This window comes from Mus musculus, chromosome 7 (assembly GCF_000001635.26).
Source record: "Mus musculus strain C57BL/6J chromosome 7, GRCm38.p6 C57BL/6J".
Taxonomy (NCBI): Eukaryota; Metazoa; Chordata; class Mammalia; order Rodentia; family Muridae; genus Mus; species Mus musculus.
In genome coordinates, this window is record NC_000073.6 from 64166022 (window position 1) to 64191007 (window position 24986).

Below are 24986 nucleotides of genomic sequence, written 5' to 3' on the forward strand. Positions count from 1 at the left end.
CACATGGAGGCATTTTCTCAATTGGGGCTCCCTCCTCTCAGATGACTCTTGCTTGACATAAAACTAGCCAGCATAGCTGGCTTCATGGTTCTCAGATAGAGAACTCAGTTCTTCTTCCCCCCATTGAGGAATGAGATGGATTCCTGGCACATACCCCACCAGCTGTTGAGGCCACCTGGTAGCAAAAGCTCCCTTTAACATTTAAACCACTTTAGCTTGTATCCCAGGAGGCCCAGACGCCTGATAACTGTGCTTTCTAATCCCACAACCGCTACTTGTTCTGAGAACCACTGGTGCACATGACTTCTCCTGGGGAGCCTATTTCAGTTTCCACAGAAAGAGGCAGCAACAACAGGCCAGAGTAATAATTCCAGCTAATCTCAGCCTGGTAAACCGCTGAATTTCTTGGGGTCACTTGCAGAAGCACAGGTGAGTCAGACAACTTTAAAAAGAAATGCCTGCCCAACATAGGTGAGGGCTCACAAAGGTGCACCCCTAAAGTCCTTGCATGACTTGCAGGCAACAGCCCTAAAGAGTCTCCTAGCCATCAGAAACTGTCCACTGCTGTTGTAACTTCACTGAGGGCCTCAGAGATAGGGCTTTTTGTGAGTTTGGTGTGCATCCCAGCACACCAGAGAGATGCATTTCAGTCAAAAGGAAGAAGCTACACATCGCCCTCCACTCCCTCTCTCGGACGTGGTCGAGAGGCTCCACCTCACTAGCCCACCCCTTTTGTGGCAACCCCCTGCCTGCCAACAGGCAGTTGTAGGAGGTCTAGTTGTGTAGGCTCAGGAATAACAGCAAACTAAAGCTGTCCTGAGATGCCCTCAGCTGCCTGTCTGTCCTCAGCTGTCACAGAGCTCTGCCTGCTGTCATTTCCTCTGCACACCCCACCCCAAGTCCTTTCTCTTGCAGAACTGTTGGCCTTCATTCAGAATTTCCTTGTCTGAATCTTGCCTTCCCCAGAAATTCAGGCCTTTAAGATGATTTCTACAGAGAGGTACCAGCTCAGTGGGAGAGCACTTGTCCTAGTTCTGATTCCTAGCACACACACACACACACACAGGGTGGGGAGGGGGGGGGGAGAGGGAGAGAGAACTGCAGCCAGGTAGGTGGCAGTTGCACAAGGCGATCCTCATGTGACAGACTCAGAAATGCACATGTAATGACTTCCACAGAGGACTGTGAACTACACTCTGCAGTGTACCCTTTGAGATTTTCAAGAAACTGCCCAGAAACCCAAGGAAACAGGAAAATGCTGGGACTCAACTTGGGGCATTCACATACCTTTGGAGAAATGCAGATATTCGCACCCTTCCCACCAGCCTCTGCAGCTGTGAAGGTGACGAGGACACATTTGTAAAGCATGAAGAAACCCAAAACATCTCCTTAATACAGTGTACACACACATGCCTGGTGGCGGCTCATGCCTTTAATCCCAGCACTTGGGAGGTAGAAGCAGGTGGATTTCTGAGTTCGAGACCAGCCTGGTCTACAGAGTGAGTTCTAGGACAGCCAGGGCTACACAGAGAAACCCTGTCTCAAAAAACCAAAATAATAATAAATAATAGTAATAGTAATAGTAATAGTAATAGTAATTAATAATGATATTGTGTACACGCATGAAAAAATCTTAAAACACCTTGGCTAATTGAATCTTTTCTCTTAATTTTGTCAGAATAATGAACTTTTTATATTTTTAAAGACACAATTACATCACTTTTCAACCCTGCCCACTTGTTTCCATTCAAATTCATGGCCTCTTTTTCTTCATTACTCTTACATATACATATATATGCAAACTCTATACATGCTGCCTGTTCAGTCAGTTTGCTTTGCTTGTATGTACATGACTTCAGGGCTAACCAGTTGGCACTTAGTAACTAATTACTAGGCTCATCCCCGAGGAAGACGCTTTCTTCTCAGCGTTCCCTAGATGCCTGTAGTTCTCTGTGTAGGGAGGGGTGATTTCCTCCTTCCATAGTATCAAGAGCATAGTAGCATAAAGGCATGAACTTTAAAAAAAAAATAAAGATCAATTTACTGTAAAGAATTTGCACATAAAAACGCCGTGCAGGGAGGTCAGCATAGCTGTCTAAATGAGCACTTGTCTAGACCCAAAGTCTGTATGTTTCAGTGAACATCTACACCCTTAGATCAGCCATTCTGAAGCCGGAGAGCGGAGAGCTTCTCTTTGGAGTTAAGGCTTTCCCCATGGACTGCATTTTTATGCACCTACCATGAAGACACGAAGCATCCATGCCAGAGTTAAAACTGGAAAGACAAGTGGCCTCGGACGCTTCGTCACAGCTCATTGTCCTCCTGAGTTCCGGTCTTCCTCACAGCCTAATGTCACCCTCCCTTGTTCTTGATTCTGTATGTTATACTACATCCACACGCACATTTGTTTACTGAAATACACATCTACAGCACAGATGAGGGTCAACATATGAGGGAGAACACATCTGGGTTTTTTTTTTCTTCTGAGACTGAGGACCTTATTTAATATATATTCTATTTCCATCCATTTTTTAAAGAAATTTTGCATTTTATTTCTCTATAGAGATAAGTAGTATTGCATATGATATATATATACCAGATTTTTAATATATCTCATTATATTGTATTGTATTATATTGTTTTATATTATATTATTCTTTTGCCTTATGGTCTTTACCTAGATCAGTGGTTCTCAACCTATGAGTTGAGACCCACTTGGGGTTCAAACAATCCTTTCACAGAGGTCACATAACAGATATACTGCATATGATTCATAGCAGTAGCAAATTTATAGTTATGAAATAACAACAAAAATATTGTCATGGTTGGGGGTCACTACACCATGAGGAATGGCATTAAAGGGCTGCAGGATTAGGAAGGTTTGGAGCCACTGTTCCTTTTGGTTTCAAGTTTTCTGTAGCCTTGTATATAAGCAGACTGATTATAAATGACATATGATAATTTGGGCCTTTTTTAAAAAAGAAGTACAACATTTTAATCATTTATGTAAAGCAATTATAGTATTACATGCAATATAATTTTGACTCACTTATGTAAATCTGCCATCTTATGACATCTTAGGTCTTATGTTTGATCTACTTCTGTGTTTCTGTCTCTTTTTTTAGATTGGTTATATGTTTTTTATTGTTTTTTCTCTCTATTGGAAGGCGTGTATACATATGTGTGGAGATATACATATACATATACATATACATATACATATACATATACATATACATATACATACACATACACATACACATACACATACACATACACATACACATACACACACATATATATATATATATATATATATATATATATATATATGTATTAATTACATCTTATTGTTACCTGGGATTCCAGCTAGATAACTTAATTTGAGTATTAACTACCTAGGCACATCTCAAGATCCCAATCCCTGTAGCTCCCTCAGCAGACCTCAGGTCCTCAACCTGCTCTAACCCCTTCAGTGGCTCAGTAAATAAAGGAGATTGCCAGAAGCCTGCAACTAAGTCCAATTTTTGGAATTCATGTAAAGGTAGAAAGAGAGAGCCAACTCCATAGACTCTGTCTCTATGTCCACTCACACATACTAATGACTTTAAACTAAATCTTCTGTGCCCCAGCTGACCTACGCATCCTTGCCTCTACCTCCCAGAACCCACACAGTAGGGATGGACTCATACTGTATGTGGCCCTCTCAGGCTGGCTTCTTTCACTATGTGATTTGCATTTAAAGTCATTGGTATCTGTGCCTTGTCCTTACTTAGTAATGGCAATACTCTCTTGTGTAACACCTAATATTCACCTTTTGAATGATACCTTGTTTGTTTCTGCTTTTTGGCAATGTTGAACAAAGTCGTCATCAACATTTCTAAGCAGGTTTTTGTGGTTTGAATATATTCTATGTTCATCCATTTGTTAATTCATATTTATTAGTATTTTAGAAATTTTGCATTTTATGATGGTTTGAAAATGCTTGGCCCAGGGAGTGGCACTATTAGGAGGGGTGGCCTTGTTGGGGTAGTATGGCCCTGTTGGAGGAAGTGTGTCACTGTGCGGATGGGCTTGGAGACCCTCCTTCTAGCTGCCTGGAAGCCAGACATCTCCTGTCTTCCTTTGGATGAAGATGTAGAACTCTTAGCTCCTCCAGCCCCACATTTGCCATGCTTGATGATAAAGGACTGAATCTCTGAACCTGTAAGCCAGCCCCAATGAAATGTTGTCCTTTATAAGAGTTGCCTTGGTTATGATGTCTGTTTACAGCAGTAAAATCCTAACTCATAAATTTTATTTGTTTGGGCTTTTGAGACAGGGCTAGCCTGGAACATGTTTATGTAGACCAGGTTGGCTTCTAACTTTTGGCAATCTTCCTATCTCTGTCTACAGAGCCCTAGATTCACAGTCATGTGCTATTATGTCTAGCTTCATATTTAAGTTGTGGATTCATTCAGCCCCTGGGGCACATGACAAGACAGTGTTTAGCTCATAGGATGCTGCTTGCCTGCCCTTCAAAGAGACATTTAAGAGCAGCACCGAGTAGCATTTGTCGATCTGCATCCTCGATGTGGTCTGTAGTGGTCACTTTTTGCATTTTAGCTATTCCTATAGAAGTTTCATTGTGTGTCATTGCTGTTTGAAACCCCTGCTGATCCTGATGCATGATGCTGAGCATCTCCAAGGGACTGCTTCCCATTCCTGCATCTTTTTTTTTTTTTTTTTTTTTTTTTTTTTGAGACAAGGTTTCTCTGTGTAGCCCTGGCTGTCCTGGAACTCAGTCTGTAGGCCAGGCTGGCTTTGAACTCAGAAATCCAGCTGTCTCTGCCTCCCAAGTGCTGGAATTAAAGGTGTGTGCCACCATTGCCCAGCGGTGTCTAGATCTTTACACTATTTAGAGATGGTTGTATGGGGCCAATGTGATGACTGTGTGGGCAAAGGTGCTTGCTGCTGACACTTACGACCTGAATTTGATTCCTGGGGTCCATATGGAGAGAATGCCCTCCTGAGAATTGTCTCCTGGCCTCCATAGACACACTATGGCATCTGTGTGCCTCTTGCCCAACAGAATATTTTTGTAGATATCAAGTCATCTATGAGTTTATGAATATTTGGATCAAATTCCTTTTCATTTGATGTTTTCTTCCAGTCTCTGTTTTCCTTTCATTCTCTTAATAATACCTTTTAGAATGTAAGTTTTCCATTAAAATTTTTTAAAGATTTATTTTATTTTATTTTATTTTATGCATATGAGGGCTTGTTTGTCAGTATATTTGAACACCTCATGTACATGAGGAGGGGTTTGGATCTCCTGGAACTGGAGTCACAGAAGGTTATGAACCATTGTCTGGGTGCTGGGAATTGAGTCTTTTGCAAGAGTAATGAGTGCTTTTAACCAACGAGCCATCTCTCCAGCCCCCAAATTTTATTTTAATAAAGTCTGACTCATGATTTTTCTTTTATAAGTCCTTCCTTTAACACTATATCTAACAAGTCACCACCATGCTCAAGGTCTTGGTTCTCGTAGTTGGTGTGTCTCTATAGTTTGTCAGTATCCAAAATTAGCTTGCATTTTGAAAGCTTGATTGGTGCTTGATTGGAATCTGTGGATCATGTTGAAAGGAACTGACATCCTAAGGATGCTGACTCTTCCTATCTGTGAGCATGAGATAGCCCTCTAACTGTTTAAAACTTGACTTTGTTCTTTCACTGGAGTTAGTAGTTTTCCTTGCTTCCCTTCCCTTCCCTTCCCTTCCCTTCCCTTCCCTTCCCTTCCCTTCCCTTCCCTTCCCTTCCCTTCCCCCTTTTCCCCTTTTCCCCTTTTCCCCTTTTCCCCTTTTCCCCTTTTCCCCTTTTCCCCTTTCCCCTTTTCCCCTTTTCCCCTTTCCCCCTTTTCCCCTTTTCCCCTTTTCCCCTTTTCCCCTTTTCCCCTTTTCCCCTTTTCCCCTTTTCCCCTTTTCCCCTTTTCCCCTTTTCCCCTTTTCCCCCTTTCCCCCTTTCCCCCTTTCCCCTCTTCCCCTTTTCCCCTTTTCCCCTTTTCCCCTTTTCCCCTTTTCCCCCTTTCCCCTTTTCCCCTTTTCCCCTTTTCCCCCTTTCCCCTTTTCCCCTCTTCCCCTTTCCCCTTTTCCCCTTTTCCCCTTTCCCCCTTTCCCCCTCTCCCCCTTTCCCCCTTCCCCCCTTTCCCCCTTCCTTCCTTCCTTCCTTCCTTCCTTCCTTCCTTCCTTCCTTCCTTCCTTCCTTCCTTCCTCCCTCCCTTCCTCCCTCCCTCCCTCCCTCCCTCCCTCCCTCCCTTCCTTCCTTCCTTCCTTCCTTCCTTAATTTCTTCTTTTGTTTTTTTGAGATAGGGTTTCACGCTAGCTGCCCTGGAATTCACTCTGTAGACCAGGCTGGTTTCAAGCTCACAGAAATACTCTTGCCTCTGCCTCCTGAGTTCTGGAACTAAAGGCATGTGCCACCCTGTGCAGACCCTCATGGTTTTCTTGTACACCTTTGCTATGTCTGTATCTAGATACTTCATTTTGGGTGCTAATATAAATGGTATTGTGTTTCTCATTTCAAAGCCAATTGTTCCTTGCTGGAACATGGGAAAACGACATTTGTCTCTTACCAGTACATCCTGCAGATTTGCTGCCACCATTTCCTAATTTCAATGACTTTTATGTGCACTTCTTAAAAATTTCCTAGAGATCATCAAGTCATCTGTGAACAGTCTTACTTCTTCTTTCCGTTGATATACCTTCATCTCCTTTTATCTTGGGACATTTGCTCTGGTTTTTAGTATAATTTTGAAAAGCAATGGTGTCCTTTGGAAGAGAACTAGGAACTGTCTTGTCTTGCTTCTGTTTCTGCTGGGCATGATTCTGCTTCCTTGTCAAAAGTTCACAAGCTATGGCGGTCCCTCTCTGCTATTTCTTGGAGAGGTTTCTTTTCATCATACAGGAATGCTGAACTTTCTCAAATGCTGTGTTGACATCTACTTAATGTGATTATGTGATTATCTTCTTGACTTTGTCAATATAGTGTTTTACATTAATTAATTGAACTAATGCTGAACCAGCCTTCCATACTTGGAATAAATCCAACTTTATCATCTTTGCATGGTTCCAACTTACTGATATTTTGTTGAGAAATTTTTCATTTACATTTATGAAAGATGTAGTATACAGTTTTTATGTCTCATAATAGGCAATCTAGTCCTTATTTAGGGTAACACTAACATCATAAAATGAGCTAGTTTGGGATTGCTCATTCTGCTTCCATTTTAAGATTGCTACTTAATGTACATTGTTTGCCAAATATTTGGAGGTTTCCTTGCTCCTTTTGTTTTTTTTGTTTTTTGTTTTTTTGTTTTTGTGTTTTTTTTGTTTTTGTTTTTGTTTTTTGTTTGTTTGTTTGTTTTTTTTTTGCATTGTTTCCTGGTTTACTTCCACTGTGGTCCAATTTGTGTTCTTTTAAATGTATTAGAGGTGTGTTTTATTTATTTATTTTTTATTAGATACCTTCTTCATTTACATTTCAAATGTTATCCCAAGAGTCCCCTATACCCTCCCCCCGGCCCTGCTCCCCTACCCCACTCAGTGTTTTATTTTTAATATAATATTTTATTATCATTTGAGAATTTTATATATAAAAACAATATAGTTTAATCACAGTCACCTTCTCTTCCCCTTAACTCCTTCCAGATCTACCCACATTTACCCACCCTTTCCCAGCTTCATGTTTATTTGTTGGTTTTAAAAATTATAACCCACTAAGTCCAGTTCGTACTGCCAATATGCTCATGGGTATGGATCTAACTACCACAGCATGCTTGACCTACCCAGAGCCACACCCTTAAAGAAAACGGACTCTCCCTCCCTTAGATGCCACCAACTGTCAAGCCCTCAGCTGTGGTCAGGGCTTGTGTACCCTTCTGCCATCCATGCTGGGTTGTTGACTGACTTGACCATGTATAAGCAACCACAACTGAGAGTTCATGAGTTCAGTAGCCTTGTCTAGAAAGGGCATTTCATTGTGGTCTTACCCTACTTCTGGCTCTCACAATCCATCTGCCTCCTCTTCTGAGATGGTCCCTGAGCCTTGGGTGTGTGTTGTCTCATATGCACAACCATTTGTGGCTGAACACTCCACTGACACTCTGCTCTCTGACCAGGGGTGGGTTTCTCCTCTAACTACTGTCCATTGCACAAAGAGACATCTCTGGTGCGGTCTGAGAGATACTCTGAGGAGGTCTGCCTTCAGGGGTGTGTGCATTTAGGCAGTTGCTGTAGTTGATGGAGTCTTTTGTAAGGCTGGTTCCAGGTTCTGGATGCTCACTAACATTCTTCAGATTAGTGTGACAGTGATAAACCTTCCCTTATATTTTTATTTTTATCTGTGTCTTTACAATTAAATTTGAGTGTGTCCTATATCTAGCCTGACTCTACTGCTTGCCTACTCTCTTCAGACTCTGTCTGTGTCTGTGTCTCTCCCTCCCCACCTCTCTCAATCGCTCATGCATGTGAGTGTGTGTGTGTGTGTGTGTGTGTGTGTGTGTATAAAAAACCCACAGAATAAAAGTTGACCTTCAAGCTAAATATTGAGTGATCACTGCCAGGAAACAGACTCGAGTTTCTTCCAGTACTATGTCCACTTCTCAGTTACAGAACAAGGAAAGTTATAAAGCAATTTATTTACCACATACATTGTGGGGTTAGGTAGGAGGGTTACAGCAAAGAGTGGAACTCTACTGTAAGTTTCTGATGACATTCTTGGGTTTTGGATCGATGGAAGCTAGTGGTCTGCTAGGAATACTTAGTAAAGGTTTGATGGCCACAGGATGTTAGATTAAACACAGTGAGCAGTGGGTGGCTTTCAAAAGGGCTGAAAACAGCTTAAGGTGATTAGATTCTAGTCTGTAACATTTTCACTTTCCTTAACCTTGATGGGTAGCTTGTTGACTCATTAATATCGGTGCTGGATCTGTCTCCCTCCCTCTCCCCCACTTTTCTTTTGGGAACTTCACTTCTCACTTGTCTTTGGCAAGTCTTTTTTTGTTAAAAGGGCATACAGGATCATGGGATGGTAGAGAATGACGTGGGGTATCTTGCTGTGGACAATGGGGTAGGGAAGCCTGCTGGAGAGGATGGAGTGGAGCAGCCGCTCTGTGAGGCTGGCTTTTTCCAGCTAGCATCCACTATGTTCACTATTAACTACAGTCATATATGTTGAGGCCTTGTCTTCTTTGAGCGTCTCTGTTTTTTCTACCTGTTATTTCTACACATCCTTTTTCACATTTTTATTGGTAAAATCACTGTATTGTAATAAATGCACAAATAAAAAGTATCATGCAGACTGTTTAAGGTAGTCACTCAAACGCTTGACAAACCTAACTCTACACAGCTCAATGAGCTTCTTTACAGCCAGAACGGCTACTCTGAAGCCATGGAGTTTTAGTTAGCTCACCATCAAGTATATCTGATTCACCTGATCACCACAGAGAAAGAAAAAAAAATGGCAGCACTGAAGCTAGAAGAAAAAATAGCTTCATATGTTCTTTCATGACCCATGTATCTGTTTGCCTGCATTCCACCCTTCTTCCAAAATAATATTAAGTACTGTCTTAGTCAGGGTTTCTATTCCTGCACAAACATCATGACCAAGAAACAAGTTGGGGAGGAAAGGGTTTATTCGGCTTACACTTCCATACTGCTGTTCATCACCAAAGGAAGTAAGGCCTGGAACTCAAGCAGGTCAGGAAGCAGGAGCTGATGCAGAGGCCATGAAGGGATGTTCTTTACTGGCTTGCTTCCCCTGGCTTGCTCAGCTTGTTCTCTTATAGAACCAAGACTACCAGCCCTGAGATAGTCCCACCCACAAGGGGCCTTTCCCCCTTGATCACTAATTGAGAAAATGCCTTACAGTTGGATCTCATGGAGGCATTTCCTCAACTGAAGCTCCTTTCTCTGTGGTAAGTCCAGCTGTGTCAAGTTGACACACAAAACCAGCCAGTACAAGTACCTAGAAGTAAGTCTATCCAAAGAAGTGAAAGATCTCTACGAAGAACTCTTCAAGTCACTGAAAAAGGAAGCCAAAGACACTAGCTGATTTTTATGTCCCCAGACTGGCAAAATTAATATTGTGAAAATGGCCATATTACAAAATTAGTCTACAGATTATTTTTTCATTTGTTTTTATGAGGCAGGATCTCTATATAATCCTGTCTGTCCTGAAATTCACTATGTAGACCCGGCTGGCCTCCAACTGACTGAGAGTTATCGGTCTCTGTCTTCCAAATGCTAGGATTAAAGTTATCCATCACCACACAACCTACTCTACAGATTTAATATATGACCATCCAAATTCCGATTTCATATGTCTAAAAAATATCCAGGAATTCCTGTGAAACCACCAGCAATGAGACATAGCAAGGACAGTTTTGAGGAGTGAGAACACAGAGGTATCACAACACCTGCCCTCAAATCATACCCTGCTAGAGTGATGAGGATGACCCCGCAGTGGCCTGCAAACAGCCAAAACCACGGGACAGAAAGATACCTGGGATTACACTGACAAACCTGTCTCCATGGAATCCTTAACAAAGGCCACAAGTGGAACAAAAGAACCCAGTCAACAAACTGAAAAGTGAGACAAGAGCCAGATCCTTCACCTTGTACAAAAATCAAAAAGATCAAGAACACCAGCTCTAAAACACCTTAAACACTGAAGCTGCTGGAGGGAAACACAAGGGATGCTCTTCATGACTTTGAGACAGGTGAGAACTTCTGAACAGAACATCAACAGTGCAGGGCCCTGCCACAGGCATAAGAGAAGGGCTGCATGAAATTTAAACATTTCTGCACAGCAAAGGAAACAATAAGCAGAGTCCACAGACAGCTCACAGAATGGAGGACAATCCACACCAACGGCACTGCAGACAAAGGGTCAATATCTCGATTTTACAAAGCTCTGCCGAATTAAACACCAAGGAAATAGAACTTCCAATCAACAAATGCGCTCACTTGTACAGGACGTTTTCAAAAGAGGGAAGAGAGATGCCCTGTATCTGTTTAAATTTCCCCTCAATATCCCAGGTTCTTTCTTGGGCCACATTGGGTCTGACAGATTTCAGAATAAAAGAGAAATTCCACTTAAGTTTTCAGAGAGGCTGGGTTGCCCAGAAGAAAAGAGCTTTCCTCACTGGGAGAGTCCCCAGTAGTACTCCAATAAATGCATATATATTAAGAGCCTCAAGAGGAAAACCTACATGCAAGTTGCCTAAATTCTGTTTACATGGAGAGAGGTTTTGCAAAGGCCCAAGCTTTGACTAGGCCAGTTTTATTCTGGTTTGCGTTTATTTGCCTAATTCTTGTTTTCTAAACAGAACGGGGGCAAAGTTGGGGTGAGGAAGGAGGATGGGGGAAGGGAACCATGATCAGACTACATTTTATGAAAAAAATTATTTTCAATAAAAATAAAGCCCTTCATAAAAAAATAATAACTTAAAAATACCATTCCTTGAATTCTAGAGGAGGGACCATTTCTGAGCTAAGGATTCTTCAAAATAGATGGCACTCCTTTCATTTTAGCCAAGGTAAATCTGTCTTTTGGGAAGAAGGAGCCATGGACTGTGGAAAGGAGAAAACTCTGCTAAATGAAGGTTCCAAGGCTCAGGGAGAACTGGGGATAAACTGTCGACAAACTCTTTAACCAGATATTCATATCTAAAAGAAACCAGAGAAGCAGACGCTTTGGGCCCGCTGAGATGGCTCAGTGGGTGAAGCTGCTTGCTGCCAAGTCTGAAGATCTAAGTTTAATTCCAGGGCTCTACAAAGTAGAATGAGAGAGCCAGCTACAAGTTGTCATCTAACTTCCATACCCAGGCCATGGCAGGTACACACACACACACACACACACACACGCACACACACATATGCACAGTCAACCAATGTAATAAAATAATGGAAGAGAATAGAATACCAGAGCATCTTGTGCTGTGTCCTGGTCTTGAAAAGCAGGCCCTGTATTCCTGCAGTTCTTTGCTCACACTTGTGACCCATCAGCAGCCTCCAAAGATGCTCAGTGGAAGATTAAAATGCAATGTATTTCTAATTTTAACAAGAGAGACTCGAGTAACAGTGTTCTATCCTGGCCTTTCATGTGATTTACTGAGCGCATCCAGATATTTCTTTGATGACTGTTCCTGATTGTCAACTCGACGACATTTGGAATTAACTAAAACCCAAGTGGCTGGGTACATCTGTGCAGGATGCTTTCTTAATTAAATCATTTGAAGTGGAAAGATTCGCTTTTAATCCAGATCTTTTGAGGTGGGATGATCTGCCTTTAATCTGAGCCACACCTCCTTCTGGCTGCCTGAATAAAGACCTGGAAGAAGGAAGCTTGCTCTTTTTGCCTGCTTGCCCTCACTCTTGCTGTCAAGTCTATTTTTTCGATGGCAAGTCCATTCCATCACTAGCCATTGTTGAACTAGCTTTACCATATTCTCAAAAACCACTTTATTAAATCACACACACACACACACACACACACACACACACACACACACACACAAAATTATTCTATCCTGCTCTTCTACAGAATCCTGACTAATACAGGGTCATTTTTCTTTAAAGGTTATTATTCTCTAAATTGAGATAAAAATTCATATTTTAGGAGTGATCATGCATTACTCAAAAAGGAGGGGACTGGAACAAGACTCCCATGATGGTTTTGAGTGCTCCTCTTTATGTACAATGCATGGACCAGGAATCATGGCTTGTCTGAGAGTACCGACCCCCAGCCCCTGAGCATCACAGCCTCACTATACAGCACGGGCAGCAACAACAGTTCATGATGGTGTGTGTCTTAGTCAGGGTTTCTGCATGAACATCATGACCAAGAAGCAAGTTGGAGAGGAAAGGGTTTATTCAGACTACACTTCCAAATTGCTGTTCATCACCGAAGGAAGTCAGGACAGGAACTCAAGCAGGTCAGGATACAGGAACTGATGCAGAGGCCATGGAGGGATGTGACTTACTGGCTTGCTTCCCCTGGCTTGCTCAGCTTGTTTTCTTATAGAACCCATGACTACCAGCCCAAGGATGGCACCATCCACAAGGGGCCCTCTCCGCTTGATCACTAATTGAGAAAATGCCTTACAGCTGGATTTCATGGAGGCATTTCCTCAACTGAAGCTCCTTTCTCTGTGATAACTCCAGCTTGTGTCAAGTTGACACAAAACCAGCCAGTACACTGTGCCATGTGTCTGTCCCATGCAGTTAAGTGCTGCAAACCAAACAAGTGTGCAGGCAAAAATAATCTCATATGGCTAGTTCCTGCCCAGATCTCTTCTCTGGAACATAGACATCTTGAAAGAAGAAAAAGCCACATTGGCTTGTCTGTAATGAGACCCACATCCACATTCTGGGAAGTTCATGACAGCCCCAAGTGACTGAAGAAGCATGAGTCCTGGTGTTCCAGCAGAGGGCAGCCAGCACAGTGACACTGGGACTTCTGCCACTGACTGACTAAGGATGGATGAGATGGTGGAAACATGGTGAGCCATCTCTAAGGCTGTTTCCTTGGAACATCCTGAAGCTCCAGCTGTGACCCTTTGTTGTAATAGAGCCCAGGGCCTGCCCTCATGTGCACCGGTTCTATGCACTTGAACCCTGTGGGGCGGCGTGGACAGAGCTCCGGCCCAGGACACTCTTTTGCGGCAGCCACGACTGTTATCTTTATCGTAGAGATTATCCTACAAACTAAAGCATATTAAATGCTTGGCAGGTCGTTCACACCAATATGTCAGTTATCCCAGAGAACGGCATCTGCCAACAGTATGACATAACTCTCTGAAATGCAGGAAGAGAGAGAAAAGACAGAGGGGAAAAGAAAAAAGGAAAGCAGTACAACCTGAGAGGAAGACACTGTCCACTTGAGGTCCACTCGTGGATTCTTCCACCATTGATTGGTTTTTCTAGAATGTGCATCCCCCAAGCACACGGGTTAACACAGCTACTGCTAGTCTGGAGAGTGTGGAGGGCTGTGTTCCAGGTGAAGGATGCTGCGATACTAAATTATTGATAGGCTTGGATTCCTTTGAAGAACGGCCTGCATTACTTTGCCTGGCAGATGCTGTGGGGTCTCCCTCCTGCTGAACTAGTCTTCTCTCTGGAAAGACCCCCTGGTCCTCAGACAGAGAGAGGAGTTCCCAAAGCCTGATTTTTTTTCAAATTTTTATTAGATATTTTCTTCATTTACATTTCAAATGCTACCCCAAAAGTCTCCTATACCCTCCCCCTCCCACTTCTTGGCCCTCCTCTGTACTGAGGCATATAAAGTTTGCAAGACCTAGGGGCCTCTCTTCCCAATGATGGCTGACTAGGCCATCTTCTGCTACATATGCAGTTAGAGTCAAGAGCTCCGGGGTGCTGGTTAGTTCATATTGTTGTTCCACCTATAGGGTTGCAGACCTCTTCAGCTCCTTGGGTACTTTCTTTAGCTCCTTCATTGGGGGCCCTGTGTTCCATCCAATAGATGACTATGAGCATCCACTTCTGTATTTGCCAGGCACTGGCATAGCCTCACCAGAGACAGCTATATCAGGGTCCTTTCAGCAAAATCTTGCTGGCATATGCAATAGTGTCTGCGTTTGGTGGCTGATTATGGGATGGATCTCCGGGTGGGGCAGTCCCCAGATGGTTCATCCTTTCATCTCAGCTCCAAACTTTGTCTCTGTAACTCCTTCCATGGGTATTTTGTTCCCTATTCTAAGGAGGAATGAAGTATCCACGTGTTGGTCTTCCTTCTTCTTGATTTTCTTGTGTTTTGCAAATTGTATCTTGTGTATTCTAGGTTTCTGGGCTAATCTCCACTTATCAGTGAGTGCATATCAAGTATGTTCTATTGTGATTGGGTTACCTCACTCAGGATGATATCCTCCAGATGCATCTATTTGCCTAAGAATTTCATGAATTCATTGTTTTTAATTGCTGAGTAGTACTCCATTGTGTAAATGTACCACATTTTCTGTATCCATCCTCTGTTGAGGGGCATCTGGGTTCTTTCTAGCTTCTGGGTATTATAAATAAGGCTGCTATGAACATAGTGTCGCATGTGTCCTTATTACCAGTTGGAACATCTCCTGGGTATATGCCCAAGAGAGGTATTGCTGGATCTTCTGGTAATACTACGTCCAATTTTCTGAGGATACCCCCCCCTCCAGACTGATTTCCAAAGTGGTTGTACAAGCTTGCAATCCCACCAACAATGGAGGAGTGTCCCTCTTTCTCCACATCCTCGCCAGTATCTGCTGTCACCTGAATTTTTGATCTTAGTCATTCTGACTGGTGTGAGGTGGAATCTCAGGGTTGTTTTGATTTGCATTTCCCTGATGATTAAGGATGTTGAACATTTTTTTCAGGTGCTTCTCAGCCATTTGGTATTCCTCAGTTGAGAATTCTTTGTTTAGCTCTGTACCCCATTTTTAATAGGGTTATTTGAATTTCTGGAGTCCATCTTTTTGAGTTCTTTATATATATTGGATATTAGTCCTCTATCTGATTTAGGATTGTTAAAGATCCTTTCCCAATCTGTTGGTGGCCTTTTTGTCTTATTGACAGTGTTTTTTGCCTTAGAGAAGCCAAAAGCCTGAATTTTTAATTTCTGAAGATCTTATTGTCTCCCAGTTGGGAAAGTATCTGTGCTTTTATTTAGTCATCCCCAGGAGAACCAGATAACCTGAGAAACCACCAATGGTGTGGGTCAATCTTCCAACTGCTCCCTCATCTAGCCACTCTTAATTGCCTCTTGTAATTTTCCTAATTCAGAATCAAAGATTTTTAAAAAAATAATAATTTATTTATATTTCATGTGCATTGGTGTTTTGCCTGCATGTATGTTTACGTGAAGGTGTCAGATCCTCTGAAACTGGAATTACAGACAGTTGTGAGCCACCAGGTGGGCACTGGGAATTCAATACCTGTCCCCTGGAAGAGCAGCCAGTGTTCTTGACCACCGAGTCATCTCCCCAGCCCCTCGACCCCTCCCCCCCACAAATCAAACATTTTGAAGTTACCACTTGGCTTCCTTTGTTCATGATATGATTTTACTTTAAAATAGTCATTCCCGCTTCTGCTCTAGAGTCTCTGATCACTAGATGAGACATGGAAGGGCAATGGAAAGGCATCTTGTTTAATATGTAAGTAAATTTCAAATAGGAACTACCCCTGCTGCCAGTCTCAGGAGTAGCAGAGTTCTCTCCCTCTCCCTCTCCCTCTCCCTCTCCCTCTCCCTCTCCCTCTCCCTCTCCCTCTCCCTCTCCCTCTCCCTCTCCCTCTCCCTCTCCCTCTCCCTCTCCCTCTCCCTCTCCCTCTCCCTCTCCCTCTCCCTCTCCCTCTCCCTCTCCCTCTCCCTCTCCCGTCTGCAGAATAAATCTTGTCAGTTTTGTGATAGCAAAGCCAGACGAGGAAGAAAATCTATAACTAAACTATATGGAAACACCATTCTTTATTTAATTAATTAATGTATTTATATCCCAAATGCTACCCCCATCCCATTCTTAAAGAGATTTGCAAAAGTCAGTCTAAAGTTAAGCATTACCCCTGACGTGAAAGGCAAAAGCCCTCAGGAACGCTGGTGGAAAGCAGCCCCTATGCAGCAGGGCACTCGTATTCATTTGCCCTCCGTTGCTCATTTCTAGAAGCCCCATTTCTAGGAGCCTAACCTGAGGATTACTGGTAAATATAAAAAGACTCATGGAGAGATTTCGGGTTGCAGTGTGGTTTTTAAGAAGGAGGACTACCTAAGTGTCCTCAAGAGGGCACTGGCTCCATCAACTTCCCTGAGAGTCATTAAGAGGGGACCAACACCAGCAACCTCAATACACTCACCCCAAAATCACAGATCATGCGGAGCAATGCATAGAAACTGGGGAATTTTTACCATCTCCTGAAAAAGAGACACCGATAAGCCCAAGAATGAGGCTGGGAAGGAGTGTGAAGGAGAGGAGATAGACCTGTGGGCATATTGAAACTCAAAAGAGGACCAAACATTTCTCAGGTTTACTTGTGGAGAAGGGTGGGGAGGTGAGGAGAGGAGATACACAGTAGCTAGATTCTGCAGAATAAATCTTGTTTGCATATTTGACTTTACAGTAATGAAAATATTTCATTTAAGTTGAACTCAGATTTAAATCTAAAAGCTAACTCATAAAAAAATCAAAGAAAAAGTAACTTTTCTGTGCAACAAGTTTGTAGAATCACTGGAAGAGAATTATTTTAAAGAGATTCAAAAGAACATTAAGAGTCTTTTCCTAAAGTTGAGAAGAACAAGAAAACATTCAAAACTGCTTTCAGTAGTTAGCAGCAACGCTGGTATGGTTTCCAAACTGTACCCAGGAGAAGGGGAACTGTGCTAACATCATTAGGAATGAAACTTTCAGAGGAAAGGGACCAGGGATGTATGTAGCATTATGGATGTTAAGTCCCCATATTTCCAAATTTGAAGTCAAAAGAAGGCAAATGAATTGGAAAATCATTTTGAATTCATGAAACACTTCAACATCATACAAATGTGCGCACATGTGCGCACACCTGAGTTTAGCTCCTGGTACCCACAAAGTGTGGAAAGACCACACACACATTCACACTCAATAACACACTCACACACACTCACACATACACACACTTGCATGAACACACATTCATACACTCAAACACTCACACAGACACTCACACACACTCATACTCATTTACACACTCACACACACACACTCTCACACTCTCTCTCTCTCTCTCTCTCTCTCTCACACACACACACACACACACACACACACACACACACCTTGATCCATCTGCCTTTTACACTTTCTTTCTTGGGCCAAGAACTAGCCCAAGAAAAGAAGCAGACACAGAAACCAGGGTTACTCGGGGAACGTGTTCAAACCCACAAATTTGTACTGATAGTAAGAAAGGAGAAATATGGTCTCCCTGGGATGAGACGAAGGATCCAACTCCGCAAAATAAAAGCTCTCTCCCTGCCTCTGCTATGTAACCAGATCTGACCAGCACAGCCTTCTTTTTTGAGCTAGGGAGTCCAGTGCATTAGAGATCCACACCCACCGAGTTCTGTTGACTATCATCTAACCTGCAGCTTGCAGGCCTTGGGAGCACTCAAGATCCTCCAGTGACATCAAGCCCCCATCTTTCAGCCATGCCGCCTCTCCTGACCACTCCCTGGCAGATTCCTTGTGCCCAGGAAGTACCCCGCCTCTCAAGCTCAGCTTCTACCCGTCCAGGCAGATCTGTAGCAGCCTATTTAATACATTCCTCCTGCCCCCAGTGCAATTTCCCAGTGGAACTGAAAACTCATTGCCTAGAAAGAAGAGGCAGACCTGCGGCCGGGCTGCTGTGGTGTAGGCCTGCCATTCTGGGTCTGTACCCAGTTCAGTGTCTGGGAAGCCAAGTATTGGTCCACAGTTCCTGACCCATAGCACAAAGGGTTCCAACCTTTGGTGGGCACAGAGCTGGAAGGAACTAAGGAAAGAGCAGACTCTCTAGTACCTGGCCTGGCTGGGCTGCCCCCAGCTGCATCCTCTGGGGGAATTTAGACTCCCTGTGCTCCTGGATACCTGCTAGACTCCTGCCACGGTGTTCTACAGCCTACTGGTTATAGGAACATCTCCAGCTCCAGCCTGTATCCCATCCTCAGGGCTCTATAGTGAACAGAACATCCTAAAGTGTGCAGCCGGGCCTGCTCCGGTTCCCACACTCTCTGGGCAAGTCAGCCACTCCCTACCCTCGGTGTCCCCTTGTGCAGATGGGAACCTGTCCAGGCATCCCACCCATCTACAGGTATACAAGCCCCTAGTAAAGCAGAGAGGGGTCTGCTCCCAGGAGCCCCCACTACCACCTGTGCTGAAGAAAAGTCCAAAGGGATACATATCAAGGGGCCTTTCTGGACTTTCCTTCTAGCAGGCAGAGAAAGCATGCCAGAGGCTAGGACACATGCAGGTGTGTTGGTACAGCAAATCCACAAAGCTCTCACTGTGGTGGCCACTGTGACCCCAGTCAGGCAGATTGCTGGTGGAGTGGAAACAGAATGGGATCAGAAGCTTCACGTGGGCCTGAAAGTCATGTGGGACTCACCCAGCGTTTGCCGTCGGAGTCGTCGCAACCTCTGGCCCAACTCTGACCAACTTAAAAAGGCTCCGCAGTAATTGGAAGCACGTGGCTCCTCTTCCTGGCTCATGAGGGCTGGGGCATAAGCTGCCTGCCAGTGGGGGCTTCTGAAAGAATGATTATGCCCAATTGTCTCAATTATGCAAAGTGGGCTGACATTTGCAGCACTGAAAGGCCTGGCTGGGGCAGGGGAGGTGGGGACCACTTCAAAGGGAGGTGGCTTTTGTGCATACCACGCTGAGCAGCCTGGGAGCCAGGTCACGAGGCTGCCTCTGTCTCACGGGGATCATGAGGACCGGGCATAGGCACCCACATGCTCTTCATGTGGGCTGCTCCTCTTAAAGAGTGAGCCCCCCTCATTCAGCTTCCTGCCTGGGCCCAGGAGGAGGCTGAAGGAGGCTAGGCTGCACCCTTCCCGCTTGCTCAGCAGCTGAGGCAGGTAAGTTCAGTGACAGAGTTTGGCTCTTTCAGCCCCTTGCTCCTCTCTGCAAACGTGGCTTCAGGGCCTTCTGGGACTGGGTACTAGATCCAGACTGAGCCTGGGTTCCCAGAGGCCTGACTGGTTGATTGGCAGAGAAGAAGGTCTGTAGGGTTGAGAACTGGCTCGATACTCTGAGCTTCCCTGGGCAAAGCTTCTCCATGCGCATGCCTGGGATTTGCTGGGAAACCCCAGCTTCAGAGCTGGGCAGCATCTCCCTCTTCTAGTATCTTACCTCCACCACTTTCTTCTGGGGAAACAGACATCTTTAAAAGCCCCAAAACATTGAAGTTCACCGATGGGTGAGAGTGTGTACATCAAAGCCTTCAGCTGCAGGAATATTGAACTGTTAAAGTTTAATTAGGCTCAGGGGAAATCTGGGTGAAGGCTGTACTCCCTCTTATTGATCACCTCACAGCAGAAGTGTGGTCAGGACTCTAGACATGTCCAACAGCACGTGCCAAGGCCAGCAATTCCACATGGAGGACTCTGTCTGGAGGAAATGACCTGAAGGTATGAGGATATTCACCCAGCACTGTGTAGCACAGTGCAACCCAGGCTCATCCAGGGACAGAGGATAGACACATAATCATGGTCTATCCCTATAAAATATCACAGGGCACTTTAAATGACAGAGAAAAAGGTACGTCAGCCTTGTGCAGAACAATCGTAGCTTTGGAATTTGGATTGCCTGTGCCTAACCACATGTCTAATCTATTCGTAGAGAAAAGGCAGGAGCGAGCAGGGGCAAATATTATTAATTGTCCTTTTAGGATGCGGCCTTGGCAGCACCTGCTTCTTTGAACCTTTGTAAGTCTCACTTTTTTTTTCCTCCTGTAAGTTTCGATAACAATTTTTTAAGCCAAAGTATGCATGTTTTCAAACCACAGCAATCTACCTAAATAGTGGGAGGAGGACACTGTGCATAGAGTGGACTCGTGCTTATGAGAATGAAGGTAGGAAGAGAGGAGAGACTTGAGCCCTGTCTGAACTCAGTGCAGTCACAGGAACAAGGCCCCACCTCCACACAGGAGGAAGACGGGTTTGACTGGGGAAGAGTTGTCTCTGGCAGTGTTGCCTGACATTTACAGTTATATTTGTAGTGTAAGTTGGCCACTCTCTGCAGCTTATTTTAGACCCCAGAAAATGTCACTGGAAATGTCAATTCATGTCACGTGTGTTTGCTATAATTGTTGTTTGCTTGATTACTTTCTAGAAGTCTAGAGCTTGATTTGACTCTCTAACTCCTAAGTTCATGAATGGTGCAAGAAATGGAGTGGGCCCCAGACATTTGAGCTTGCTTGTCAACCCCCCCCCCCCCCACCCAGTGAGTGGAAATAGATTTTCCAACAAGCTATAAAATAAGTCTCTTACTTGGGGGACAAGGTGTTAGATGGTTTTGAAAAATTCTTCTTCCACTTTGGCTGAATATTTTTTTTCAAGATATTCTGGAGACACACAGAGAGATAGAGATAGAAACAGAGCAGAGACAGAGAGAAAGAGACAAATGGAGAGAGAGAGAGAGAGAGAGAGAGAGAGAGAGAGAGAGAGAGAGAGAGAGAGAGAGAGAGAGAAATTGAAGTTAGAGTCTGGGCCTGGATCTAGAAACTGGAAGTCCCCAGCTAGGAGTAAGTGGATCCCTATTCACCAATATCTTCTGCAACCTAAAGGAATTCAATGTCTAAAAACTCAGTTAGAAAGAATAGCCTGCCTGGTGTTTGCACACACCTGCAATGCCAAAACTTGAAAGGCTGGGTCAGGGTTCATGATCATCTAAACTACATGGTGAGACTGTCTCAAGCGGGGGGGGGGGGGGGGGGAGAGCAGGTTCAGCTATGGACTGCCACTATGATTAATGCCACTTACAAAAAATGAATAAATGAAGTCAACTTCAATTCTATAGGTTTTGAACTCAATAAACATGTCAACACCTAAAAGCTTATTTATGAGATACTTCATGTCAGGATTCTCGGGTTTTTGAAATCTTGCAGACTCTGGGGCACACCTGACCATGGTGAATGGCTGTGTGGTGGTTTACCCTGTCCTCAGTATATCTCAGCTGAGACCATACGCAAGGGCTCAGCCATGTTTCTGCCATGCTAGACAAATCAGTTCTAGTTCTTTCCATTTCAGCAGGGATGTCCCAGTCAGGGCGGGGCAATCTCAAAATCTCTTATTCTCAGCACCCGGAGCAGTTATGAGTCTATATTGCTGCCCCAGCAGAAAGTGGCTTCTCTGGTCAAGATGGAAGGCAGCATTGATCTACGAGTACAAACATAAATATAAGGCAGTTTAACGTGTTCATTTAGCAAAACAACAGCAGTAGGTTCCCCTTGGGCCCTCTGACTACCTGAGTCATTGGCTTTTGAGCGGTTGTGCAGTACCAGGCATGAGTTCCCTCCCCTGAAAGAGGCCTCAGTTCTGATCAGAAAGCAGTTGGCTCTGCCCAGAGTCTCATGCTACTGTTGCACCAGTGGGCATGTCTTGCCTGGCAGGTTGACATTGTAGTCTAATCCAGCACTGGATAAGGCCAGTTTTTTCTCTCCCACTGGCATGCCCAGCACCTTCCAGTGCGGTGAAAACTAGCTGGCAGGGATGGTTTCAGGCCAGTTTCAAACTTCATACCTTATGTCCTGCAACCAAAAGCTATGCTACCTTCCTTTGCTCCTTCTCAGCTAGCTTGTCTTTTTGCTGTTGAGTGGCAAGACACCCTCACATGATCTAGGTACTAGACCCTCACCACATAGATTATTTGAGAATATTTCCTCCTGCTCTTCAGGATGCACCTTTAATGCGCCTTTATGCACATTTCTAACTTAATGAAATCGTTTGTCTACTTTCTGTTGTTGTTCATGCTTTGGTACCATTTAGACGTGCACTGCCAAGTCAAGATTTAGTCCCACGTTCCTCTTCCTTCTAAAAGATTTATGGTTCTAGCTCTTACTTCTAGGTCTGATCCCATTTGAGTTGGTTTTTGTGAGGGGCATGAGGTAAGGGTCTAAATTTATTCTCTGGTGTGTGAAAATACAACATTTTCAGCACTATCAGCACTGAGAGAGCTTGACACCCTCATTACACATCAGTTTCCCATAGATACATAGGGTTGTTTCTGAACACATTTATCATTGCAATTTTAAAAATCCTGTCTTGAGCATCAGCCAAGGGAACATTATGATGGAGTAATTAATAACCAAAACATCGTTTTGGTTATTTGTATTGTTTATGGTTTTGTGATGGATTCTAGGCATCTGGAATTAGACTATTGGTGGTGTTTCTTGGGGTGGATATTTGGTCTTGCTTTGTTGAGTAGAGGCTTGGAACTTTGCTGTTACCCAAGCTTGTCAGATGGTGGGCCAGATAAATGGCACTTGAGGTTCAGTCTTCGAGCCAATCTGTATTGATGTGAAAAAGGTGTCAAAAGTGGTCTTAACTCAGTATAGGCACATCTTCTGAACCCAGGAGCAACCCTCAGTAGGCTTAGAAGGTTTGTGTGTGTGTGTGTGTGTGTGTGTGTGTGTGTGTGTGTGCGCGCGCGCGTGCGTGTGTGTATGTTTTGAGACAGAGTTTCTCTCTGTAGCCCTAGCTGTCCTAGAACTTGCTCTGTAGACCAGGCTGACCCCTAACTCACAGAGAGTCACCTGCCTCTGCCTCCTAATGCCAGGAGTGCATCACTACCCAGCATGCTTAGAAGGCTCTTGCTGTCAATCTTCAGGAATGTGTGGAAGGCTCATTAGTGGTCTTTAGGTGGCAGAGGCTGGAGTCACAGTGAATGGTGCTTTGTGGAAGTGTGGATCAGGATGCTGTACCATCTTCTGGTGGAGATAGGTAGGGTAGAGGCCAAGCTGGTGGTTCTTATCTGGATTCAGGGACACAGGACACCACGAGGCACCAGGCATCTTGATATGTGGCATGACTGGGTCTGAAGATCTCTAACTAAGGATATAGTTGTCAGGAATTCACATGGTTCTGAGGTGGCACCATGGGTGGGTGGGGTGACTGGAAGGCAAGCAAGGGGGAGTGAGTCCAGGGGTCCCTGCTTCTCTTTCTGAATTTGAAATCCTCTTTTCTTGGTCTATGCCAGGTGTGAATTTTGGCTGAAACTGTGAAACATGAGTTCTCCAATCTTGTTCTTTTTGCTTTCCAAAGATTCACAGTCTATTTATCCATTGAAACCTCCTTTGAACTTGGGCATCAGCCCTGATTTTGTTTCTACAAAATAGGTCCATAGAATCTCCACAGGGTTGCCTCGAATCTGAGCATTGCCTTGGGTTGTTTTGCTATCTAAGTTTCCATGTTGGCCAAATAGAATGATACAGGTCTGCCATTGCAGTTCCCAGAAGCGAAAGCAGATAAATCACAAGTTCAAAACCATCAAGGCTATGTAGCAGGTATGGGACCAGTCTGGCAGCCATGAATCCTTGTCTCAAAACAAACACTAAAAAGGTGCCTCATTCGATCTCCCAGTGAGCAAAGAAAGATTTCTTCCCTTGCCTTTATCATTTTAGCTTGCTTTCTATTGCTGTAGTAAACGCCAATTACCAAAAGCCATTTGGGGAGGAAAGGGTTTATTTGGCCTACACATTGCTGATGGAAGAAGCCAAGGCAGGGGCTCTAGTAGAGCAGGAACCTGGAGGCAGAAATTGAAGCAGAAGCCATGAAGGAATGATGCTTACTGGCTTGCTCCCCATGGCTGTCTCAGCTTGCTTTGTTATAGAACTTAGGACCACCTGCCCAGGGGTGGGGCTACTCACACTAAGCAGAGCTCTCCCATATTAATCATCAATAAGGACATGATCTACGGGCCAACTTTATGGAGGTGTTTCCTCAACTGAGATTTTCTTTTCCCAGATATATCTAGTGTGTGTCAAGTTGACAAAAGCTAGCCAGCATAATATACTCCTTGTCAAGTTGACATACAACGTTTCACTGTTACTATAAGCCTTCCTTTCTTGTTCATCCCTAAGATCTCATATTAATAATGTTATAATATAAAACATTCCAACTTTTAAAAGTCCCACACTCTATAGAAATTCAAACACTTTAAACGTTCAGTTTCTACCCTGTACCCCCAAAACCCAATACAAACAAAAGTTCAGTCTCTTTAAAACATCCAATGTCTCTTTCAAAGTTCAAAGCCTCTCTAAAACTACAGTCTCTCTAGAAGTCCAAAGTCTCTTAACTGTGGGATCCCATAAAATAAAATAAAAAGTTACATAATTTTATACTCCAAGAGGGAAGAGTCAGGGCATGGTCATAATAAAACCAAAACCAACGTCCAATAGTGTAAAACGTTCAGCACCTGGCATCTGGAATGTACTCATGTTCCTGTGGGCTCCAAAGACCTC

At 43.9% G+C, this 24986-nt stretch overlaps 1 protein-coding gene across 3 annotated transcripts in view; it reads left to right on the forward strand.

The window, feature by feature from the left end:
- The window catches only part of Trpm1 (transient receptor potential cation channel, subfamily M, member 1), a 115938-nt gene that overhangs the window by 12187 nt on the left and 78765 nt on the right, over positions 1 to 24986 (forward strand). The window contains exon 1 of one of the 3 annotated variants that reach the window (NM_018752.3): positions 19438 to 19602. The exons of 1 other annotated variant lie outside the window; for it this stretch is intronic. The gene's annotated coding sequence lies outside the window, so the exon portion shown is untranslated. Of the gene's footprint in view, positions 1 to 19437; positions 19603 to 20066; positions 20155 to 24986 lie in introns of those variants that run through there. One more of the 3 variants, XM_017322013.1, reaches the window with a different exon arrangement.